This window comes from Ambystoma mexicanum, chromosome 3q, assembly GCF_040938575.1.
Source record: "Ambystoma mexicanum isolate Mex_15411 chromosome 3q, UKY_AmexF1_1, whole genome shotgun sequence".
Taxonomy (NCBI): Eukaryota; Metazoa; Chordata; class Amphibia; order Caudata; family Ambystomatidae; genus Ambystoma; species Ambystoma mexicanum.
Window position 1 is genome coordinate 226792325 of NC_090926.1, and position 25845 is coordinate 226818169.

At 48.8% G+C, this 25845-nt stretch overlaps 1 protein-coding gene across 3 annotated transcripts in view; it reads left to right on the plus strand.

Annotated features, from left to right (window-relative positions):
* Positions 1-25845, plus strand: part of ARHGEF25 (Rho guanine nucleotide exchange factor 25) — a 1011938-nt gene that overhangs the window by 888302 nt on the left and 97791 nt on the right. The window lies entirely within an intron of this gene.

Here is a 25845-nt window from a genome sequence, read left to right on the forward strand (position 1 = left end):
AATAAAAGTGTGGGAAGAAGTCGAAACTTGCACTTTCAGTGCACTGGACTGAACGTTCCCCTAAACAGCAGGCACATGTGTTTTGGGGTTTGTATTGTGTGTGTGGCGATGGGGTTTGTGGGGAGTGGTGCAAGCCAGTAGGGAACATACTTCCACTACTTCTGTTCGTACACTTCGACCACTGTATGGGTGTCACAATTGTCCGTCATTAGGACAAGTGAGCCCCTGAGTTTGTCCTATCCTGCGATATATGTGACTGATTTAAGACACAGACGTGGGGCAGGCACCCCATCACTCGCTGTAAATGTGAGTGTGCAACCTGAGGGCGCGCGGGCGGTATATCGCAGACTGCTGGGGACGGCGCCCATTTTGCCTCACACTTTACTTTGAGCTCCTGAAATGGGATCTGTTCATTTGTATCATTATTAGTATTTTCAGTGTCTGTATCGGTACCATTTCTGCTTTTCAAACATGTGTCATGTTGCCAAGATTCCTTTGGTACAGAACTGCCCCAAGCAAACTAAACTTACCACTTGCAAAATGCGAGGGACGCGAGTGTGCTGTGATTGCACTCAAAAGTGACTGCAGCTTGGGCATTTTCTGCCCCAGGAGCTGTGCCACTCCACCCATGCACAGTGTGGGCATGCAGCAAGCACTGCCTGACATTTAGTGGCAGCACGTTATTTCTGCATGATTTGGGGGGACTACTTGAATGCTACTAAAAACCACCCAAGCACACTACCTGTCGATTGCGCTTTTGTGTAGGTTACCCATATGTTTTGAAGGCGGGCAATTCCCCTTCAGCTGGGTCTGGGGCTGTGTATACTAAAGCATCCACTACAGAGATCAGTGTTTGACCCCATGGTCCCAGGTTCACTGGGTAGCACTGAGTGGGCAACAACACACATCTGGTATCTGTCTACTTCGACAGGGCACTCCTGCAGGGGTGCATGGCCACTCTATACACATACGTGTGTTATGTTGACTGCCACGGATCTGGGAATCTTGCATGTGTGCAACATGTGTGGTTTAGTAATCATATGGCAGTGGGTGCCAGGTGTCCTTGTGACTAGAGGAATACAGGCATAGATTTGCACTGATTAAGGTGCACATGAAGGCAGTCTATCGGGGCAGTTGTTTTCAGCATCTTTTGCATTTTCTGAGACTTAAGGCCAGATTCATGGAAATATTTGCATGGAAAATCTGCGATTTGCGTGCAAATCCCAGTTCAGCGATTCATGGAACTGAATGCGCGGGACTGTTCCGGGACTTGCAAGGATTGTGTACAAGCCCAGAGCGTCTCTGCGAGTGGACGAGCAACAAATGCACACTTTTCCATGAATCGTCCCCTAAGACTATAGACATTTTTCGGCGATCTACACCAAAGACCCTGTTCTTGAATTGAAAATGCAATGATTTCCTACCTTTGACCAATAAAGTGCAATCACGCAGTAAGCCTGTCATATATTGGATACCTGGGATGTGCAGTGACTTCACTTTCAGAGAAGGTTGCAGCACAGAGAAGTTCTAACAATGACTGCTGCGCCATATACTAATCAACTTTGACATCAGCAGAGGTCGAAGTGAGTGGGAACTGTCAGGACCAGAGTCTGACTACTTTTTTAAAAACTTTTAATAATCCTACTACCTTTTGCAACCATTTCCATCATTCAGAAACTGTCTTAGGAAGGTAATGCATACCTCTTTGTAGTATTAGCAGTTAAACAGAAATCTATTTGAGTGTACATTCATGACACCTGCATAGGCTTGTCTGCCTGGCTGGACTCTAGCTGGCAGGGGGAAGCCAGCTAGAGTGGTCCAGCGTGCCCCATTCACCTGATGTTTAAAGGTCCAGGCCCTTCACAAGGATGCTATTTGAATACCAGGGGGCTCTGTGGGGGTGTTCCCTTCATGCCATTGGAAGAGTGTGCATTTGTATTAGGAGCCTGGGCGAGTAGGCGCTTGGACCCTTGGAATGCATTCCCCGGTGATACTTCTAGGAAGCCTCTTGGCAGACACCAGGTGCTGCCGCAACACAGATTGGTTTCTGCAGGTGGAAAAAGCGGACATGTCCAGGCTGCTTGCAGGAGCCGGCTCCGGCTTCCAGTAGCGCGGAGAATTCTTCTTAAATGTATCTGCAGACTCTTCGATTGCATCCACGGGGCTGCTGCGGCCTACCTCACGCACAGCATCACCGCCATGTCCCAGGATGGGAGCTTGGGTTTATGGATGGTCATCGCTAGGGCCCTCTCTCACGCCACAGGAGATAAAGTATCTGAGGCCTAGACTATGGAGTCCAGCAGGAATTGGATTCACTACAGCACAGGTTCATCAAGTGGCCGGGCCTGTGTGGCAGCAGCATGGTTCAGGGAGGTGTTAGGCGTGGGTTCAGATGAGCGAGTTCAGGCGAAGGATCTTGCAAAGGCGACATGTAAAAGTTCCAAGTGAGAGAACGAATGAAAAGGAGCTCAGGGGCCTCCTTCTTTTGTCAACCTGCCCTGGCCGCAACCCCTTGACACGCGTCGCACCATCACCTTGCTCCCGCAGTGCCCAGTCTCCTACCCGGGCCCCAGATCTACTCTTTATTTTTGGTACAGAACAGAGCATCTTCAACTGTAAATGGTGATGGGGAAAGGCTCCAAATAGCGATTAGATTTGTGTTCATTATTTCTGTAGAAAAGCGCACTTTCCTTTTGGCACACCTTTAGCTTGATTATTAGTTTGGGCTGTTAGCTATTCCATGAGAGTACAGATAGGGAGACATGGCAGATGAGGAGGGATACAATACTTTATGGTGTTGTTTGGTTATTTGCCCACCCATGTGTCTGCCCATGGCCATGCTAATCCCTATAGACTTTCCCACCCAGATCCCATCCCTGCACACATCCTCATCCTCATGGGAACTCTTTCAGCTCGCTTTAATCAAGCCTTACCCTTTGCACTCAAAGTGCCTGCTGCCTGCCAGTGTTTTTTCAAAGCAGGTGTTACAGAGTAAATATTTTTTTTATTTTTATTTTGCATTTTTAAAGCGCTCACACAGCCCGCGGGCATCGAGGCGCTGTTACAGGAATTGTTAATTGTTTGAATTAGTTGCGTATTTATAACGCGCTTAAATACCCAGAGGTTTCTAAGCGCGGACCCGGGGATCGAACCTGTGTTGCTTCGTGTCGTCTTGCTTCCAAGGCGAGCACGCTGCCATTGAGCTATCGTCCCAGGACAATGACTTAATTGGTGTATAAACACACTAGTGTCAGAAAAATGTCTAAACCAGGTCTACCATCAGCCACTCGATTTATAAACACTCTGCGTGTCCTTCACCTGAAGTCCTATTAAAAACAAGCATTGGCAAAGCCAGCAGTTTTGGCTTGTGTATAATTTGCACTGCTATTAGATGCCTAGGTAAAGGCACCATTTTGCACTTGCAACCGTGCATGCCCCGTTAATACCAATATGGCAATGCCCGGCAAGTGCCTTTCCCATGGCTACACAAATGCCTAAACTGTTGGCATTGCCAATGCTTGTTTTCTAATTTTTTTATAAAACCAGATTTCGTATCATTTCGGCATTTTCAGAAACGGGAGAAAAGTAGATCAAGAATCCCAATTAACAATACAAACACATTTTTGTGGAGAGAGAAAAAAAGCCCCAAAACGGGATCCAGTCGCTCAACATTAGAAACAGGGCTTATGCTTGGGAGCTTAAACCATCCCGCACTGAAAGGGTTAACGAGGATTCACATTTCTGATTTGTGCTTTTTCTAAATGTCTGTGCTTCCCTGGGGATGGCCACTCTATCTTTCACCCTTGTCCTACACAAATGCCACGACGCAGTGTGGAGAGGAAAGAACCCAAAGAATTTAAGACAGCCTGAGCCCCTTGACCCCCACTCGCAAGACGTTGTTAGTACCGAGGGTCCTCGGGAGAGGCGCGCAAGGAGAAAAAGCGAGGAGCAAACGTTCGTACGTTTGCAGACAGTACGCAGGGCCGGTTTCCATGGCGACACCTGCACGGATTACACAGGCTTTATCGGGATGGGTGATAGTGCCCTTTTTACAGAGTGCTCAAATAGTGTCCGTTGTTGTTTGCCCAACTCAATAGTGCTGCAGGAAGAGCCTGTACCCTAGGTATTGGCAGGTGTGACCTTCTGGGAGTAGCACACCGATCTCTGTAGCAAGTGCATTAACCCACTGAGTTATCTATCTTTGCTGGCTAAGGAAGGAGGCAGGCGGAGGTATTCATTGAACCCTGCCATCAGGGCTCGAGGCAGGTAAGAAAGATGGGCCAAGGCTGGCTTGGGCCAAGGCTGGCTTGATCTTGACTCCAGTTTCAAAGCAAACCACTGGCTAGAACACACAAACACACCGAGTCCTGCCTGGAAGAAAGAGAATTGCTCACCTTTCCTGAATGGTGGTGTGCGGTGTCTGCCTAATGTCCTATGCCAAGCACAGATCCTTGCTCCCTCCAGAGTCTCTATGTACATGTACAGCCTTGCTCATATCACTAGCCTGCGGTGCATCTCAATGAGAAGTGCTCAAAGTGCCTGGCTGCAAGGAGTGGCTAACTGTCTACAGCAGGCCACGTGTGCAAAAGAACTGCATGCGCCCATTGGTAGCCTGAAACCCCCTCATCTCACAATGTGCACTCTTGGCCTCCCTTGATAAATTGTCCAGTTTATTCCACGATGTCTGCTGTTTTGACACACACACACACAACATCATTTGCTTTATGTGCAACTTCTTTTTTCTTCATCCCCGGCCTAATAACAACCCGTATACATGTGTCAGACAATGGCTGCATGCAAGTGACCTTATTACACATTTATGTGTTATTGTGTGCACTTAAGCGTCCAGTTGCAAAACTCAAAGGAGATTATTTTAGGCTGACGTTACTTTCATGTCTGTTACTTACGTTCCATTCAAAAAGAGGAAATAAAGTTACATTCATACTCTTTTTCCTTAGCGCAAAGATTGATATATTTGTCAGGTTGGTTTATAATGTGACTTGTGTACATTTCAAGTCGTCTCTCTATAAAAACAGAGATTTCTTTTAGCCATTTAAAGCCATGCATTAACTCAATATGTGTCAGCTAGAATGGAGGAGATATGTGGTCACTTTCCTTAAATGCAGAATGGGCTGAAACCCTGACATAACCTCTTAATCCATTACTTCATCTTGGGAAATCACTTTATCTTGCTGTGCCTGTATCTAACAGAACTGAGACACTAGTTCTGGGTTGTGTGTTATGGAGCGGAGAGACAGAACACCAAGCAACAGATTCAGTATGTGGATTTAGGGAGTCAGGGTGCCATGTGTTTTACGCTGTATGGGTTTGGAGATTTGGGGGTTGTGAAGGCAGGACGCCATGTATTGCTTTTCAGTTTTGGGGGGTTGGGAGGCAGGAGACCAGGTATGGATTTTGTGTTTTGGGGTTGGGAGGCTTGGTGGCAGGTATGGGTTTTGTGTTTTGGGGTTGGGAGGCAAGGTGGCAGGTATGGGTTTGGAGTTTTGGGGTTGGGAGGCAGGGTGGCAGGTATGGGTTTGGAGTTTTGGGTTGGGAGGCAGGGTGACAGGTATGGGTTTTGTGTTTTGGGGTTGGGAGACAGGGTGGCATGTATGGGTTTTGCATTTTGGTGTTGGGAGGCAGGTATGGGTTTTGTGTTTTGGGGTTGGGAGGCAGGGTGGCAGGTATGGGTTTTGTGTTTTGTTTATTGAGATGCAGGGTGGCAGGTATGGGATTTGTGTTTTGAGGCTGGGGCCAGGGTGGTAGGTATGTATTTTGTGTTTTGGGGTTGGGGGCAGGTATGGGTTTTGTGTTTTGGGGTTGGGAGGCAGGGTGGCAGGTATGGGCTTTGTAGTTGGGAGGCAGGGTGGCAGGTATGGGTTTTGGGGTTTGTGGGCTAGGGGCCCAGGTATGGGTTTCGGGATTTGGGGGTTGGAAGGCAGGGCACCAGGTATAGCTTTTTTGTTGTGGGGTTGGGGAGGCAGGACGCCGGGTATGGATCTTTTGCTGGCTTTCCTTATGTTTGGATTTTATAGCCAAACAAGCCCTTTGCTCAGTGCTACGTATGAATTCTCAAGACCCCCCACCTCTAGGGAATTTGAGTTTCGGGGTTCCTCAATTAGGCCTGCAAACAAAATAAATGATGGGCCCCTGTGCTGCAACGCCAAAGAATCTCCTTCTACCTCGCCCAGTTTATCAATGCCACTAAGCAGAGGTGCCCCCCCCCCTCCCCACACATGGCACCATGCCCCCACCCTGTTCGAGAGATGCTCATCCAGGCCTGTGCTTTTCTTCCAATCTGTGACTTGTAGTCTTTCCCAGTTCCCATTATAAGTGCAGAACTACAAGTCCCAAAACGCAAAGAAAAAATCACCATGACAGGACAAGCACCTCCCGAATGGAATGTGCCATGTTGGCATGTATGTTCTACCACCCCAAAACCTGGATGCCTTTGTGGCCCCGTGTCTTTTCTCATGCCCATGCTGCTAATGGCAAGCATGGACAGCAGCTCATAGGGTGGTGCTTCTGAAGCGAGGCCTGCCTGCAGACGCCACAAATGGCACAGAGCCACTTGGCAAATTGCCCTGCGTGCCCACTGGCGTGGAGCTCTAAAGCACATGGCCCCTGGGGTCCGCACCCTCTGGAAGGCCTGTGTACCGGCTCCCCACGCACTCAGGGAAGCACTACTGTGTTCAAGAGCACTCTCCGCGGTGCGGGGGCGGGGGTGCCAGGGGCCGACGTGCTTGCATTTGGACGCTCTCCATAAGTGGCTCATTGATTGCATGTGCTTTCATCCTCGTGTGCCAGTCTGAGGGGGTCTGCTGCCTTACTTCTTTTCAGCTCGAAGTGCAGGTTCAGCACGCTTGCTCTCCTGCTCAGATAGCACAGGAACGTTCACTCCTGGTAGACAAAACGCAGGCGTTTACCATTCAAGGATACCAACGATAACGTTTTATGCATAAATGAACAATATCGCATCAACTCGAAGGTTCTGCATTTTAGCCACAAGAAATGTATTCAAGTTTTGCCTCTAAAAGGTAATTACATTTGGAGCTCTCTAGCGAACCACATCGTTACTTCTCTTTTTTTGTAAACCCTTTAAGTGCCAAGGACGAGTATGCTCGTCCGTTTTGCATAGACTTGCATAATAGCCTGTCATTTTGAGAAGGGGCAACTCTTCCATGTATGCCCCCCACCAGCCAACCCATTTCCCAGAGTCCCATCACCCTCCCCTAATACCGTCTGAGATCTCTGTAGACCTCTTGTGGGCCTGAGGTGTACTTACATCAGGCCTCACGCAAGATGTCAGATGGGACACAGACCCCCTGACCCTCCACTGGAGAGCACAGGGGAGCATGGTGTGCCAGGCCTTCAGCCAGATCCATGGTGGCCGAAGGCTACTTCAGGCATCGTGTTAGAGTTGAGGTGGGCATATAGGACAGAGGGGGGGGCCTCACACCTACATCAGACCTCCCATGAGAGATCTGATGGGATGGACACTCACATCAAGCCTCCCAGGGGTGTCGGTAGGTCTGGAAAAGATCCAAGATCCGGGCCTAAGCTAATGTCGGGACTGTCGGGACTCGGGTCTTTGGGTTGTAGCACCTGAGCTTCTATCTGGGGCTATAGCCAAAATACCCGGGGCTATAGCCCCCTCAGCTCCCCCCTAGCAATGCCGTCCTGGCCTCCCACCAGGGCTCAGGTGTGGCTGAGGATTATGTAAGGCCTCCCATCAGATATCAGGTGCGACTACGCCATGCATATGGGCTCCCCTCTAGAAATCCGATGTGAGAGTGGCTTACTTCAGGCTTTCCACTAGATCAGGTGTGACTGTGACTTACACCAGACCACTCTCCACACACAGGAAACATGGGATTAGAGTGTGCCAGGCCTTCAGCTATATCCCGTGTGGCCGAGGGCTACATCACGTCTCATATTAGAGTTTAGTTAGGGCTGTAGGACAGGGGGTCACCATCCTACATCAGGCATCCCATGAAGGATCAGGTTGGTCTGAGACTTATCTTAGTCTTTACGCTAGGTCAGGTGTTACTTAAGCAATAATCCCCGAGCATGGGGGGGGTATTACCACTTCAGATAATGCCCCGGGGTATTACCTGAAGTCGTAATGCCCCCCTGTGAGGGGCTTATTGATATTAGTACCCCGGCCCGTAAGACCAGGGTACTAAAAGCATTCTTGTTTCTGTTCTGAAAAGCTTTGGCATTTCGGAACAGGATTTCTTTTTTTTTTTTAATAAAATGGCCACTGGGGAAGGGAAAACAAAGTGCATTTTCCCTTTCCATGGCGGCCATTGAAAAAAGTAAACGAAAAAAAAGGCTGCCATGTAAACGGGAGAAGGGACTACATATAGTCCATTCTCTCTTTCCATGGCACCCATTAAAAAAAGTAAACTAAAAAATGGATGCCATGGAAAGGATAGAAGGGACTATGTGTAGTCCCTTCTTCCTTTCCATGATGGCCTGTCGCAGATCAGGAGCGGACGCGCTTGGGACAGAAGTGTACCAAGCGCGTCTGCTCCCGAAATTGACTTTAAAGAAGGTTCGTGGGGATTTGGGGTGGGGAGGGAATTCTGTGGATAGGGAAGAAGGAAGGGGAGAGAGAGAGTGCGACCACACTTACATCGTTCCCCGGCAGGTGAAGATGGCGGCCTCCAGCTGTGAGGAAGCTTGGAGCGGGGGCATTACTGCTGGTAACGCCCCAGTTCCGAGCCTTCTCATTGACTGAGAGGCTGCCCCCACAACCTATGCCGGGTACTAATGAGGCTCATATCAGGCCTTACAGCAGGTGTGATTGGGTCTCAGGTCCGGGTTCCCATTAGAGATCAGGTGTGCCTGGGGCATACACAGTTCCCTCTCTGTTGTCACTCAAAGGCTTGTGACGCTGTTTGCTGGGCGGCCTGCTGTGCTCTCTTGCCAGCAGTGGCCAATAAAGTAGTCATCGTTGCCAGCTGTTGTACTCTGCTGGTGAAAATGAGGCTTATGTCAAGCGTGAGACTGTAGACCCAATGCTACTGATGCTTACGCAGTGCTTTACGTGGAATAAGACATCTCTGGGGGAACCCTAGCAGTTTGCAAAACAATGTTTGTGAGCAGGCACCCCAAGAATCACACGTAGCAAAGGAACTATGAAAGACATGTGGCCCATGGAACTAAAGAAGTGGCCTAACAACGCGGCCAAGGTTCCGTACCTGGGGGGAAAGGACGTCAAAACCAATTTAAAAGGTGCATGAACTATGACATAATTAATTAGCATTCGAAAAATCAACTCAAATAAAAAAGTATTCAAATATAAAATGAAATCAGATTAAAAGAGGTACATTCAGGTTGCAATCCATCCGTTCTTTTGGAGGTAATCCATCATTTATACATATTGTTTTAAATCATTCTAATGACAAGCCATCAATCTAATATCTTGCAAAAGTCAAACAACATTCGCTATATTATAATTTACCTTCAGAATATTACAAAACAAATTAACTCCAAATGTTTGGCATTGATTTTGTGATTCTAAACATGAGTTACAGTGACATCCAGTGGTGAAGAGCAGTACTGTTACGCATCATCTTTTCATTGACTTAGCACAGAGAAAACAGGTGGGGGGGCACTGGCTCAGCCCATGCTCGAGAGCACGTTTTTGACCCTGGTGGGTCTGAGCCCAGGATAGACCCGGGCCACTTAAAGCACCGGGCTTCCATCATGCTGTGTGCTTGTTCACGGGAGGACTTGCTTGGTGGTTATCTCCACTTCCAGGTGTTGCATTCTGCCTGTGATGAGTGGGTGTTTGCATCCTTGTGGGGAAAATGGAGCCCTGTGAGAGTCCAGCCTGCAGTGGTCCCCTCCTTGCCGCATTGCAGCCTCCTCCTCCCTCACATGAGTGCAGGCTTTCGTGCTGTGTCCTCCTTCAGGTGCAGAGCCCATCTCTGGAGAGATGTGATTACGTTCTTCAGGTACTGCTACTAAACACTTCTGGAGTGGCACTCCCCTCCAAGATGGTGCACAATATAGGGGTAGTGTGAGCAATGGAGGAACACATTCAGCCACTAGGCAGCAACGACTAGGCTCTTCCCATCCAAGCTGGTGTTCTAATATAGGCGACAATTACACTAGCTCCTTCCTGGGGATACTGAGCAGCTCTGTGGGTTGCCTCCTCCAGTTATTGTGGTGATTTAGGAGCAGCAGCTACTATCTGAAGACATTTCAAATGATGCACTTTCTCCGTGCATGCCAAGGCTTCCAAAGGCCTGCTGTTGGTGATTGGCTGCTCCTCGGCTACTGCAAAGTAAGGAGTGGTTGTTTCCTCCAGTCACCATGGTTACATGCAGCAGCGAGTACCTGCACTGCCTGCGTAGGAGGGCCCAAACACCAATCATAACTGGAGGGCTGGCTACTGGCAATTCCCCCCCATCATTGCCTGAGGGCGCCAAGGGATGGGAATGGTTCAGAACATTTCTGCTGAGTCATCTCGCGCAGCCAAATTGATTGCTGAAGGTGGCACCCTGGAGTACCCGTGGGCACTGCCACTTCGTGAGCCCTAGTGGCTGCATGTGTCTTTCGCATGAATTTGATATCATTTTATTACAGGAGGCTTGATTGATCAAAAAGATCTATTTAGAGGGGTTCTCTTTGTTTAAGTCACCTGCCATAAGAGGGACACTTGTTATAGGGGTTAGGCAGACTGTACCCATCTATTGTGTAAAAATGATCTGCAGTCCAACTAATGTTTTGGCAATCGAACTGGGTTTGGACATTGGAGACAGAGTACCTCAGAATTTACTACTGATTAATGTATACGCATCACCAACATTGTCTAATCTCGATGACTTACATGAAGATATCGATAATATCTGTGCCAACTGGCTAAGGACTGAGACTCACGATCTTCTCCTTTTGGGAGGCGATCTAAATGCTAGTTGTATAGACAAACAATCAGGTCTTGCGTATGGGTCTGTGGCCCCTACCAGTGTCATGCTGAAGGGGCGCGGTAACTCCAAGGGAGCCAAATGGATTTCTTTCCTAAAAGAATGGGGGCCTTGTCATGTTTAATGGTGGTACTCCCGGTGATATACCCGGCCACTTTACCTGGCAGATGGCTATCAAGCACTCTATGCTAGACTATTTCCTCGGCTGTAATTCATGTGCAGAGAGGGTGGAATACCTGGTGGTCTAGGGAACAGTATACACTGACCGCCATCTTTTGGCCCTATCCCTACGTATACCTAATTTGAAAAAATGTTTCGTTGGTGCCCAGGGGGGCAGGTATCAATCATGCCGGGAATAGGTTAGGCTGGATACCCCGAAACATTGACAAGGCCTCTAGAGCAGCATATAGGCTTTTAAAGTTGGAAGCCGGTAGGTTTGCATTCTTGAATGTGAATGATGGCCGCCCGTACACACTTACTCGCTTTGGAAGCAGGTACTATGTGCAAAAAACCTAATAGCATATATCCTTCCCAACATAAACATGCCTCTGACATAGAGATTAGAGGCGCCAAACCACAAATGCATTGCCACATTAGAAAAGCCATGTATGTGGGGGGTATGAAGTGCGAGGTGGAAGCCAGGACGATGAAGGTCAAAAATAGATACAGGGAGTGGCTTAAAAGAAGGAGAGCATCTAACAGTACCCAGGGGTGGCAACAGATGTTTGCCGCATTATGTGGCAAAAACTCCAGGCTAATCTGGCAACTGTTATCAAGGGCAACAGGAGACTCAAACTGTCTGATTGTTAACCCTACCCCGGTGGGTAAATGGTCTAACTTTTTAAAAATAAATTTGTACGGGCACCTCTCATGGGAGGTAAAAAGGTGGGGAGGGGCCCCCTTACACTGAAAATTGGTGCTGATGCAATCCTCAAGGCTATTCTCAAATTAAAGAGCTGTAGAGCGCCCTGCCCGAACATCCTATCAAATGCTGTCTTAAAGGGAAATCCGGTTATCTGGGCTCAAATTCTGGAGACTCTATTTGAAAAAGTCTATAACAAGGGATTGGTTCCTGAACTCTGGCGACAGGCAATCTTACTCCCTGTATGCAAAAAAAGGGGATAGAGAGAGGCCTGAAAACTACAGACTACTCTCTCTCCTCGATGTTACTGGGACATTTTTAACTACCTTTGTCTTAGTTGCCCTACAAAATTGGATCACGGGTTATATTATACTACATCCTACCCAGTTTGTTTTTTGACCTGGATTTAGTACCACACACAACATCCGGGTAATGATACAAGAAGCTGCAACGAGAGGTAACCCAGCCATTTATCTTATATTTGTTGATTTCAGCGCAGCTTTTGACTTGGTAAACAGGGACATATTGTGGCAAAAGCTGAGAACTATGGGCTGCGCTATTTGGATCGGGAATATGCTCATTATGCTTCACACTGATACTGGAGTCTATGTACGGCTCGATGACGCCGGAACACTCTCTCCGAGGGTCGATATAAACATTGGGGTCAAACAGGGGTGTTCTCTGTCCCCCCTGTTGTTTAACCTGTATCTGGCAGACCTCCCCCTATACTGGTTTCAAATTGTGGTTTTTCTGCCAAAATAGGTGACTCCACTATACCTAGCATTTTATATGCTGACGTTCTTGTAGTGATAGATCGCAACATAGAAGGGGTGAAAGCTAAATTTAAAACCCTGGTTGAATATATTAGGAGATTTGAGCTGTCAATCAACATGAACAAGACACAAATGATGGTTGCCTCAGGGGGTAAGATACAAAGGGTACGACTGGAAACTGAACTCAGCCTATTGACTATGTCGAGAACTATGTTTATCTAGGAGTGGAGCTATCTGCCAGATTCATAACCTTATTGAATTAAAAAACGTAACGCTCGCCAGTTGACCGACGCCATAAACCACATCACTAAATCTACTGCAGCGTTTTCCCTTGCAGGACCATCAAGTTATATAACCAGTGTTTTGTCCCGCCATCCTATATGGCCTTGATGCTTTGGCCATGCACGACTTGCAGTGTCTTGATGTTCTCCTTGGGAACTTTTGGAGGAAACGTCTGTCTCCCGCGCAGTCTACACTTATGGCTTATTTAAGACTTGAACTGGGTTGGACCTCTATGAGAATGCAGTGTATGCTACGTCATGGCCTGCTATATATAAAAGCAAGGTCTACACCTAAATGTCCCCTGTTGAGTATGCTTGAGAGGGCTTCAAAATGTATGACCAAAACAAAAACCCCTGATTTTCAGTGCCTTAACGAAGAAAGTTTTCGGGAAATTAACTGGGTACCTGATTTTGAATGCGGCACAGGTTTCCCAATGCTAAAAATCATATTTAAGAGGAAGTTGCAACGTCATGATTGGCTGAATAACTACGTACACTTGGAAAAACGTCATAATTACATCTTCAAGATGGGACTTTCCCACAAATACTTGCAAACACAGTGCTATTTGATCAAGTGCCCTAATCCCTGTGTACATAGTTTTATTTTATTCCTTAGAACCTACCAACTTCCCCTGCTTGTGGCCCAAGGTGCCAACATATAAAGGCTCAGGGAATCTCGAACCGGCCGCATTTGTAAAAGCTCAGACAAACTCTAAAGCCCACAACATGTCTTAACTCAATGCGCGAAATTGGATTCAAGATGCATGTGCACAGTGGGACAGTTTGTAGGTGAGTCTGACTCCATCAAGTCTGATCACTTTTGGCACCGGACCCTAAACACTGACTCTGATGCTGCTCATATCGCTTTGTTCAACCTATGGTCACAAATAAACTGTTTACTCATAGTTTGATGATTGTAAATATCCGACCACTCTTGGAACAGATAAAATGCTTAATTAAATGATTGACTTCTATTTTTTGAACTTTTTCTAATCTTTAAACTTGCTACATATGTTATTATACTACATCGTATTGTGTAAGTATTGTGTAAATATATTTATTGTATATCTATTTGGTTAAAGTTCATTTTTGAACTAAAACAAATAAAGATTATTATTATAATTATTATAGGAGGTGATTCCTCCACAGACTGCGTTAGAGGCTCCTTCTCCTAATCCAAGAGAAGCTTTTAGTGGGTGCTTCATAGGGGTACTCAGAGGACTGAAGTGGCTGTTTCCTCCAGTCACAGTAGAAAATGGCAGTGATTCTGTTACCACCCGATACATTATCTTTAAAAGTATTACCACCACTTGTTACTGTACCGCCAAACGCAGAATGACTCCTTGTATCTCCTCCGCTCCAATCTTTAGCTTTACACCAACACTCAATGCTTTGTGCCCAGTTGTCTTTAAAGAGCTAAACCAATGCTGTGTTCAATAAAGCTGACTCCAAGCACTAAGCCACATGATAAAGGAGCCTGACAAAATATAAGAAATCTTAAAAAGAACAAAGTAGGCAACAAAAGTATGGTTTACTTTGAAAGGAATAATGAGATCATCAAACATGCACTGCATCTCTGTAGTTCTCCACAGGACAAAGGCAGGGAAAGATACACTGTGAATGACTATTTGAGAAGTGAACACACTTCACGAAAGGAACCCTGCCACCACACCAGAGGACGACATTTCGCCAAATTTGGTACTCTCACGAAAATCAAGCACTCTCCCCAAATATTCTAGGAGTGGAGTTAGATTAGTAATTATTACCCATCCTAGAAAATGTGGGGGAAGGCTTTCAGGCGTGAGGGAAAGAAATCGCCTACCTGGCAACTTTTTCCCTGGGGACATTTTCACATCGAACCAAATTCCACATACGAATGTCTGCGCGGGTGCTGGAGGACAAGAGGGGCCAGGGATGTGGGGAAAAGTCACTTCCAAGTTCCACGCCGACCTCCTCTAAAATTAGGGACCCTTCCTGGGGGGCTTTATTCAGCTTTGTGTGTTTCGAGATGGGCTGGGCAACAGTCCACGTGAAGGCCTGGTTGCCTGCTAGAGCTGACATGGTAACATACAAACAGTGACTACATGGGGTGCGCAGGGGCGGGGGCAATTGCCCCCATAGCTCTTTAGCCACGGTGCAGGAGCTTCACTTTACCCCTGTAGAAATTATTAACAATTTGGAGTTTCTGGCCGTTCATCCTATATGATGGGTGGCAGTGCAATGGTGCTTTAGATACAATCCTATTGGGTTTAAAGCCGTATACATGAACTGCATGTAATGGAGGGATTTTGAGCAGTATTAGGATCCACAGCCTAAGTTCTTTGAATGGTGAGTGGCAAGAGTGCAAAGGTAGCGCAGCAGGTTCAGTAACTGTTGCTGAGGTGTTATATATTCAGTGCTGCCTTTGGGTGGATTCTGGCCATTTCTTCCCCGGTTTGCTCAGAAAAATGTGCTATAAAATGCGCCATCACCATCTGGGCAGGGGTCGAGCTGCTTCAATGTGTTTGGCTGCTTGCTTATATTCAGGGTGGTGGAATGTCTGTCCCCCTGCAGTGAAAATCAACAGTTGGAACCCGTGTGTGCATTGGCTCTGATTGATACGCTACCGTCTTGCCAGCCAGGGATGGAGTGGCATGACCCACCGAGGACGGACCACTGTGGCTCCCGTGTCCCCACAGAGGCAAAACACAGTCATTTTGCCAGTATAAAGTCCATGATTGAACTCATTCTCAAACAGCAAAGCTTTCAGCAGTATCACCATGAAATTAAACAATGCAATTCAGGAATTTTGCAATTTATTTGTTGGTGTTTATTGAGCAGTGTCCTAGCGCTGGAAAGCATTGCAGCGCTTTGCACAAGCAGGGTTTACAGGCCTTCATTAGATGGCTGCACGGGTGGGATATAAGTCCTTGTTCGTGACCAGTTTCTGGCCACAGGAAAAAGATGCAACATTTTGGAGTGGAAAGGAAGGAGTCCTTTCCAAGGAGTGGTGCAACAGTCTTAAAAACACGAAGTTGCAAATGTACACGTCAGACTGTGGGGCATACAGTCACAAAGACCAGTGGGATGGAGGTTTAGATCAGCAGCGAGGACAACACGAGACCCACGTCAGTGACGTGGGCTCTGGGATGTTGTGAAGAACGATTTTCTTAAAATGTGGCCTGCAAGATCATTCCTATGCTGACGATGCACACATGTATGTTAGATTAAAATCTGCACCTGAAGTAACTGACTGAATTATTGCATGTGCCAATGCGATTAAAACCTGGATGACCGAAAGCAAGCTTCAGCTCAACCCAGAAAACAACAAAGTTATTGTGCCTGGCCCAAAACATCTGATCAAGAATTATCTAGACTCCAATGTTTGAAAATATTTGATACAGATACCCTCTTCTCTAGTAAGGTGAACAATCTTGGTGACATATGGCAAGCCTCACTGGATGTTAAAGCTCAGGTTTCGGAAGTAGTGAACTTCTTTTTAAATCAACTTAGAATTCTGAAACCCATTTTGCCATTTATACCTAAAACTGAACACGCAAGAGTTGTAGGGACAATGGTGAATTCTAGGCTTGATTTTTTTTAAAACGTATTTTATTGGTTTTGATAGAAAAAAGAAAAAGAAAACGTGCAATACAACAAGAAATCAACATTGGTTTGAACTGGGGAGGAGACGGTGAGGGGGAAACAAGGGGGGGGGAACAAACAAATCAACAACAGTCTTCATGTTGTAGCAAACTTACAGTGGACGGGTGGGTTAGGGGCAATGACCCAAAGTTTCAGGAAGCAAGAGGGGTCAAACACAGGGGTGGTTCCACCAATGCCGGCATCCGAGCAGTGTCAATGCAGTGGTGTGGGACTTCAGGGGGGTTTGTAGTCAGCGCTGAAGCGTATGTCTCTGAGGAGGGCCTTCCATGATTCCAAAGTGCCACCTTCGGTTTCGCCACTGTTCGTGATTCCTTCCTGCCAGGCCCTGGTTTCAGCTGTTGTCCATCTCTCGAGTTCTTTGAGCCATCTCTCTTGCCTGGGGCCCGACGGCGTCTTCCAGGCCATCGCTATTGTTCTTTTAGCCAGGATACATGAGATGTCCATTAATTTAACAGCGTGCTTGGATTTGCTAGGTCTGGGGTAGGTCCCCAGGAGGCACTCGCCAGGAGTCCATTCGTATCTTGTCATTCCGGCGTCCATGCAGGTCTGTTTGGCCTTGGACCACAGTGCCATCGCCTTGGTGCAGGTCCAGAACATGTGAATCACATCTGCTTTATCATTCCCGCACCAGGGGCATGCAGGGGAGGATGTCTTATTGAAGGAGGCAACCCTATGTGGGGTCATGTATGTCCTGTAAAGAACGTTCAATTGGATCTGGCCAAACCTGGTGTTCCTGGATACTTTTTTGGGAAATATCAGCGCTCTTTCCCATTCTTTATCTGAAATCGGGGTCTCAAGGTCCGCCTCCCATTTTGTCCTCAGATCTTCGCATTTAGGGTTGGTTTTATCACATAGTCTGCTGTAAAGCCTGGAGACAGGTCTCCAGCCGTCCGAGAGGTCATGCATCTCTTGTAGCAGAGGGTCAGGGGAGGGCTCCTCCGGCCATCCGGTCCATTGTTTCTTAGCAGTTTGTTTGAGGCGATGGTACCAGAGGAACTGGCCCGGGGGAATTCCATCGGCAGCCTTAAGAGATTCGAAATCCCTGAATTCTCCCTCCTCATACATGTCGCTCCATGTGTAAATGCCGGCCTCTTCCCACCTCCTTGCCGTAGAGATGTCTGCAGCCGTTCGACAGGTGTCTGCTAGGATGGGATTGTCCGGAGAGTATGGGTGTCGTATTCGCCTGATGCAGCAGGACCTGGCCCATATCTTTCTTCCCAGGTCAATCACCATGGAGGGGACCGGGGGTTGCCATGTAGGGTGCCATAGGATCTCCTTGGGGATCACATTGTCCGAGGGTTGCCTCAGCAGTTCGGTCTCTGCTGAAGGCTCATCCGAGAGCCATCTCGTTATGTGACTCAGCTGGGCAGCCAGGTAGTACAACTGGAGATCCGGTAACTTTATTCCGCCTTCTTTGTGTGGAAGAGAGAGGACGGACAGCGACAGTTTATGCCTGTGTGGGCCCCAAAGGAAGTCCCTGATGATGGCCTCCAGCTTCTTGAAGAAGGACGGTCTAATGTAATGGCAAATGTTTACGAAGAAATACAGGAATCGGGGGAGTACGATCATCTTGACAATCGCTGCCCTGCCCACCATGGCCAATGGGAGCTTGGACCAAAACTTTATAGAACTTCGGAGACTCGTGATGGCGGCCTCGGTGTTGTGTTCATGCATGAGTAGCGGGGTGTGGCTTATGTTGATCCCCAAATAACGGAACTGGACCAGTTGCCAGCTTATTCCTATCTCTGGGAGATTGTTTTCCGGAATGTTGCGTAAGCCCGCCAAGGGGAAGGCAGAGGACTTATTCCTACTAAAGCGGATCCCTGAGTACTTCGCATAGTTGTCCAGTATCTCCAACGCGGTTGGCGCGTTAACTTCGGGGGAGCTTAGGTAAAGAAGGACGTCGTCTGCATACAAGGATATTATGTGGTGTGCATTGCCCACCTTAATGCCAGCATCGAAAAGCTGCTGCCTGAAGTATAATGCAATCGGTTCCAGGCCCAGTATGTACAGCATGGGTGATAACGGGCAGCCCTGCCTTGTTCCCCTTTGTATATCCCAAGCCGCTGAAACCACTCTTCCCGTTCTTACTCTCGCCGTCGGGGAATTGTAGAGGACCTCAACCCACCTGATGAAGCCCCCTCCAAAGCCAAATCTTCTCAGGACCTCCCTGATCCACTCCCAGTATATGGAGTCGAAGGCCTTGATGGCGTCGAGCGACAACACCGCCAGGTCCTCGTCCCTGTCATATGTTTCGGCCATTACATGCTGCAACCTCCGGAGGTTAGCAGTGGTGTTGCGCCCAGGAACGAATCCGTTCTGATCTTCGTGAACGATGGAACCCACCACCCTGGCTAGCTTGCGGGCCAATATGGATGTGAGGATCTTGGCATCGTAGTTTAGCATAGCCAGAGGGCGATAGGACTCACAGTCGGTGGGCGATTTGTGTGGCTTGAGCATGGGGACTATTATGGTTTCCTTCATGGTGTTGGGGAGAATCCCATCCGTGTGTGCCTCCTGGTAGACCTCGTGGAGAACTGGGGCAAGGATGGACTCATACGCTTTATAGAACTCAGGTGGGAGGCCGTCACTGCCAGGGGCTTTGTTGTTGGAGAGGGACCTGATTGCCCCTTGAACGTCCTCAAGAGTGATCTCGGTTTCCAGCTCCTCTCTCTGCTCGAGCGAAATGTGGGGAAGTTCTATCTCCTCGAGTGTGTCTATGATGTCTGCAGCAGGAATCTGGGTCTTGTGGGTATACAGTTCTGTGTAGAATTTAGCAAAGGCTTCATTGATCCCTAGCTGAGTCGAGTGGGATGACCCATTAGCGTCCCGTATCTCCACTGGGAGATGTTTGGGGTGTTCCCGTTTGCAGAGCCATGCTAGTAGTCTTCCCGGTTTGTCCGATTCTTTATGAGATCTGGCGGTGTGCGTGGCGAAATCAAATTTTTCCAGTCTTTCCCATGCCTGCTGACATTCTGTGCGGGCTTCCTTCAGCTTGGTCTCTGTCTCCATAGAGTTGTCGCATGTGGACTCCAGTCGGGAGATCTCAGCTTCCTGTGCTTCCAGGGTTCTCCGCAACTGCCTGCGAGTTCCGCCGGCTCTCGATATGATTTCGCCTCTGGTCACCACCTTCATTGCTTCCCATAATGTGCCCCAGGAGGGGACCGAACCGATGTTGTTCTCCAAGTATTCTTCCAATTTTTCGGCAAGGGTTTCCCTGAACTCGAGGTCCGCAAGTGCCGCGGTCGGCATCCTCCACATGGGGATCGGGGGTCTGGGGCCTCTCATTTGCCATAACATGGTCAGTGGGGAGTGGTCGGAGATCGTCCGCCCCAGGTATTCTGTGGTTGCTATGTGTGGGGTAAGTTCCTTATTGATGAACAGATAGTCAATTCTTGTGTGAACTCCGTGTGGAGCTGAGTAGTGGGAGTAGGACCTGTCGGTCGGATGGTGTTCCCTCCAGATGTCCACTAAGTTGAGTTGCTCCAGAGTTTCCCTCAAGGCACCGGATGTGAGGCTGCTCGGGCGTGGGGGGGGCAGCGATCTGTCTGCACTCGTGTCAGCAACACAGTTGAAGTCCCCTCCCCATATGAAGGTGCGGTCCCGGTACCGAGTCAGCTTCGTTATCAATGTGGCGAGGTACGCCGATATCCCGTGATGAGGGAAGTAAGAGTTGATGAAGCAGACTGGGGTTTGTTCCAATGTGCCCCAAATCGCTGTGAATCTCCCTTCTTTATCTTGTTCACTTCCCTCCATCTGGAAGGGGACGTCCGGGCTTATCCATATTAGCACCCCTCTGGCGTATTTAGAGTAGGGGGACCCTCTAACAGTCCCAGCCCATCGGTCTGCAATTTTAGACATGGCCTCCGTCGTGAGGTGAGTCTCTTGAAGGAGTGCAATGGAGATTTTCTTCCTCCTGAGGTAGGACTGTATACGATTGCGCCTGAGGTATGAGCCCATGCCCCGCACATTCCAGGTCATTACAGTAAGCTGTGCCGCCATCCGGTTCGAGTTTCAGATTTGGTGTGGGACTCTGGGGTCCGACTCCACTTTAGTCTTGTTCGGGTGGGCTGCAGGGGGGATACCACTGCATTTCGTTCATCGGTGTCATGTCCCAGACCCATCTCGGTCTGCGTTGGCAAAAGAGGCATGAAGACTGTACAACTAATAAAACTAACAACAAAACTTAAACTGGTGCGCCCAGCAACTACAACATTGTCGCGGTGCTCAGGCGCTCTCGAGCCGTCGGAGCCCATCCGGGAGTCGGGCGCGAGCTGGGTCAGGCGGGTGCCCAGACCGGGTAAATACTACGCTGGGGGTGGGGCAAGGGCCTGGCGGCAGAGCCGAACGAGGCCGTTTCCAAATGAAAAAACTGTAGTTGGATTACCTTCTGTATTCCGGTCTCACGTGCGATGTTTCTTACATGGGGGTCGCTGGGGGGTTAGGTCTCAGTCTGTGAGTTGTCCTTGCCATCCGCCAGGTTATTATCCTCAAGCCACATGTTGGCCGCATCTGGGTTCTCGAGAAATACCACTCTCTCCTTGTAGACAACCCTTAGGCGCGATGGATAAAGTAGTCTATATTTTAGGTTCAGTTGTCGGAGCCGGGCTTTTATCGGGACAAATGAGTTCCGCTCTCTTTGTACCTTCTGCGTGTAGTCCGGATAAATGGAGATTTTGGAGTCTCCTCGCTCGATGGGGCCCCCCTCCCTGGATCGCCGTAAGATAGTTTCTCTGTCCTGAAAGTTCAGTATCTTAGCGATTATGGGTCTGGGGTGCGATCCGGGGGGAGGGCGCCTCTGAAGGGATCTGTGGGCCCTTTCGACAGAGAATCCCTGGGTCAATTTGCCGGCCCCTATTTCTTGTAGCAGAAGGGTTTCGACGAAGGATGTGGTATTTACTCCCTCGTTCCCCTCCGGGACCCCCAGGATCCTGATATTGCTCCGTCTGGCCCGACCTTCGGCCTCCTCCGCCTTTTCCTCCAAAAAGGTGACTTTCCTCTTCAGGAGGACAACTTCGGACTTTATGGCTGTGATGGCCGTGGAGGCTTCCTCTGCCGACTGTTCAACGGTCGCGACCCTCTCCGTTAAGTTGCGAGCGTCCTGGCGGATCAGTTGAATATCGACTTTGAATTCGTCGATCTTGGAGTCTATATGCGTCTTTAGCGAGGCTATAGCATCAAGTATCTGAGAGTGGTTATCGGCCGCCACCTCTTCGCTCGACTGGGCAACTTCAGAGGAGCTGGCCTTGGATTGAGTGGGGGTCTTCGCCCTGGTGGAAACAAAGGAGTCCATGGTGGCGGCTCTGGTCTTGTTCTTGGCGGCCATCTTGGAGCGATGGTTGCGGGTGTTTTTAGGCCTCAAAAGTTAGTTCACTTGTGAGATCACTGGTGGGGCCCTTCACCTGGCCAAATATCGGGCCGTGAGCTGTGGTCTGCCCCCGTGTGTGATGGTGTGGTCCGTAGAGGTGGTCTCTAGAAGAGCGGAGCCTCTCTTTTGCTGCTGCCTCTCCCCGCCGGGCCCTGGAATCCGTTGGGGGAGGGGGTACCCCTCGCAGGCACCGCTATGCTGTGCGGGGCGCCATCTTGGATCCAGTAAGAACGGGAGGGGGGGAGAACCGATTCAGGGCCACCGGAGTCTCAGGGGGGTCCAATTTGGTGGGCCCAACAACTATTCAGGTGCAGGGCTGCTTCGCCCAACCGCTCGTTCCTTCTCAGAAGTCGGGGTCGCACGCGAGCCGGAGAAAAAGGATCAGGAAACGGCGTCTCGGCCGGAGCTCGGCGGATCAGCTACCGCTCGCCATCGGCGCCAAGCCACGCCCCCTAGGCTTGATTATCTGTGAATTCTAGGCTTGATTATGCCAGCACTCTCCTCCTGGGAGCCCCCCGGAGACTCAAATACATCGCCTCCAGGTAGCCCAGAACACGGCTGTCAGATTGACTTTTAATTTACCTAAGAGAGCCCCCATCTCTGTTCATCAAAGAAGATTGCATTGGGGAAAGATTGAGTTTCAAACACTGGGGGTCATTCCAAGTTGGGCGGTAGCCATGGTGCTATTGGCACCATGGCTGCCTCCCAAAGTGGGTCCGGGTCCGGTCTGGTTCAATGGGGACTTACCAGGACATTCCGACCCTGGAGGACCCGGTAACTCCTCATTCAACCAACCATTCCCCATTTGAGCCCCCATAGGGCTCAATGGGAATGGGGAAGGCGCTAATAACGGGCCCGCGAATAGCAGACCCGTTATTAGCACCCTGGTCCCTTAACGGGACCCGTAAAGGACGTGTGGTCAGACCTCACATCCTTTACAGTTCCCGCTAAGGGACCTCAGAATTGGGCGGTAAGGGATTACCGGCACTGGTCTCCTTACCGGTGCCCGGTATCCCTTACCGCCCAACTCTGAAAGAGGGCCACTGTGTCTGGTACATAAATGTATTCAGGGTTCAGCGCCCAAGTATCTGGCATCAAAAATTCAACCTCTACCAGCCACCCCGAACTCTGCGATCATCTGGTAAAAACGTGTTGCTTGTCCCCTCATCCCAGTATGCTACCAGGGGAGACAGCTGCTTTTCCATTAAGGGCCTTCGCTTATGGAACTTAATCCCAGCTGATTTGCGAAACATCACCTCCTTTGCTATGCTTCGCTCTAAGCTAAAAACACATCTGTTTGTTTTAATCTGGAACAGTTAAGGAGGCCACCTGAGCATATTAAGTTGCCTTCAGCGCCTACATGCAGTGCCTGCTGCTTGGTTCCGCAAGGATACGCACGTGATAAATCCTCAATATCAATATCAAAAGTGAGAGGCAGAGGAGCGTTTCCAGAGGCTGCGTCCCAGTAGAACCACAGGCGGTTACCCGGTCAGAAACCTATGAAAAGAAGAGTGAACTGGGAGGTAGACAGGTGGCAGCTAATGGAATCAAGATGAGAGTGAGGGTTCTCAGACAATGCCAGCAGAAGACTGGGGAAAGATTCCAAGACCAAGCCCCTGCGCAAGGAGCCACCGGGAAAGTGTGGGGACATGCTGCTTACTGGAATATGGGGGCAGTGTTCCTACAGCCCACGGAGAAAGTGAGCCTATGGAGAAACATATATTGTGTAATGTGGAGTTAGTGTTTCTCATATCTGTTGAGAAAGTGAGCATAAGCAGTACCGCTGCATGCTTCACCTTGGAGTCAAAGTTCCCAAAGCACATTGAGACACTGACCAAAAAGGGAGGCAATGCAGGTTGGAAAATGTAGTCAGAGTTCTTAGAGTACATTGATAAAGGGAGCATAAGGATAACCATGGTACACTAGAACACAGATTCAAAGTTCCAAGAGCACTTTACAAAAGTGAGCAACAGGAGAATATGGAATCACAATTGATATAATGCATTAAACAACTGTATATAATAAAAGAAATGTGGCACACTAGAATTCCAAGTCACAGTTCCAGTAGAGAATTAAATATGCGATTACAAGACAAGTAGTTTAACAATTGGTTCCAAAGTCCCATATCCCAAGAGACATCGATCAAGAGATCAATAAGAATGGCATTGAACAGTGAAAATGCAAGTTCAAGATCCCAAGAGTCATCAAACAAGTGAGTGCTAAGAAATGGATTGCCCATTGGGATTGGAAGCCCAATGTACCAGTGGACAATGAGCATGAAACTGTCAAGAGGTGCATTGCACCCTGGCCCCTGAGGTTCAAGGTCCCCGGGGGGCACTGAATGAGTGAGAATTGTACATTGGCCCATGAAGTCTAAGATCCCAAGAGACTCTGCACAAGTCATTCCCAAGACATCTCACTGTGGAATCTGAAGTCCAGCATCCCAAAATACATTGTGAGGGAGAACCGTTGAACTGGACACCAAGGACTAGAGTTGCAGACCACTTGCCAACCTGCAAACCTTTCTTTAGAAAATAAAAGCATTGGGCTGCAGGAATAGCTCTGGGGCAACGTTTTTGTCTTGGAAGCAAGAGCCACGCAAGGCAACAGAGGTCCAAATCCCGCTCCACGCTTAGAGACTGGTCTATGATATTAAGCAAGTAATAGAAGATTTATTCATTAACTCAATGTGCCTCATTACACGGAAGGCGGTAAACCATGGTGCTATCAGCACCATGGTTGCCGCCGGTACCATACCGGTACCACCATGGAGGAAAGGGGAATTACCACTCCATTCCAAGGTTGGCGGGGTGTTAATTCCCCCTTTCTCCATGGCCCTTCCCCATTCCCATTTTTGCCCCATAGGGCATAATGGGAATGGGGAAGGCGGTAATTATGGTACCGCAAATTGCGGTACCGTAATTAGCACCATGGTCCCTTTGCGGGTCCCAACTTTAACGGCTGGTCTACACTAGCCGTTAAGGTCGGGTCCCGCAAAGGGACCTCGTAGTAAGGCGTTAAGGGTTAACGGTCACCGGTACCCTTACCGGTGACTGTTAACCCTTACCGCCTTCCGTGTAATGAGGCCCTATATCTTGACTTATGTCATCATTTTATTGGAGTTCATCACAAGGTGGAACAGTCCTTAACACGCAGCATTCCTTGTGGCATACATTTTAGGATAGTAGTGAATAATTTAAATTTACAGTCAGTGGGAAACATGTAAAACTGCTGAACACAGGCAAAGGAGTTGGACAGGGGGGTGTGCTGCAGAAGGTGATCGTCAGGCGGTATACTGGGTCGATTGGGTTCAGAGGGTGTATCTTACCAGGAGTCAAGATGTTGCTCTGTAAAGTTGGGGGTCTTGATTTCTTTTCTGACTTGCACGAGGGTTGGGGGGAGCCTGATATTGGTGGCTGTGGGGTCTCAAAGTGAGGTGGTGCGGGTGGAACGACACGGTTGCTTCCAGGTGCTTTCTTTTTTGCTGCTCCGATCTGGCCTGGTCCTGACTTCTGGAGTGCGCGGACTGTCAGAGATGCTGGGTTTATCTCCCAGAGAGCAGAGAGCGTGCATGGTGACAGGTTTGTATATATAATGCAGGTGGCTTTTAAGGAGCAGCCAAGGAATTTTGATGGGCGTGGGTGTTATGTTGTCATGCTTTTAGAGAGCTTGGAAGAGGGCCGTGGTGGGTATGCCAGTGGGCATGGTATTCCCTGCATCCAGGTGAGATGGGACCATGTATGGTGGATCGGACACTGGTGTCTGGTAGGCAGAGCCTGCAGTTCCCCAGGAGGGGTAGTTGGTTCCATTCCCTATTATCTTTCTTCGCAGTGTGAGATTTGAAGGAGATCTGGCATAATGTGTCTTCTCAGAGACTTGGCTCAGAGTGCCAGATGCGGGGTGAAGATCACCAGATACGTGGTTGACCGGCAGCTCTGGATGTGGAAGGATTTCGGCGTTTTAGTGAGGAGCAGGAATT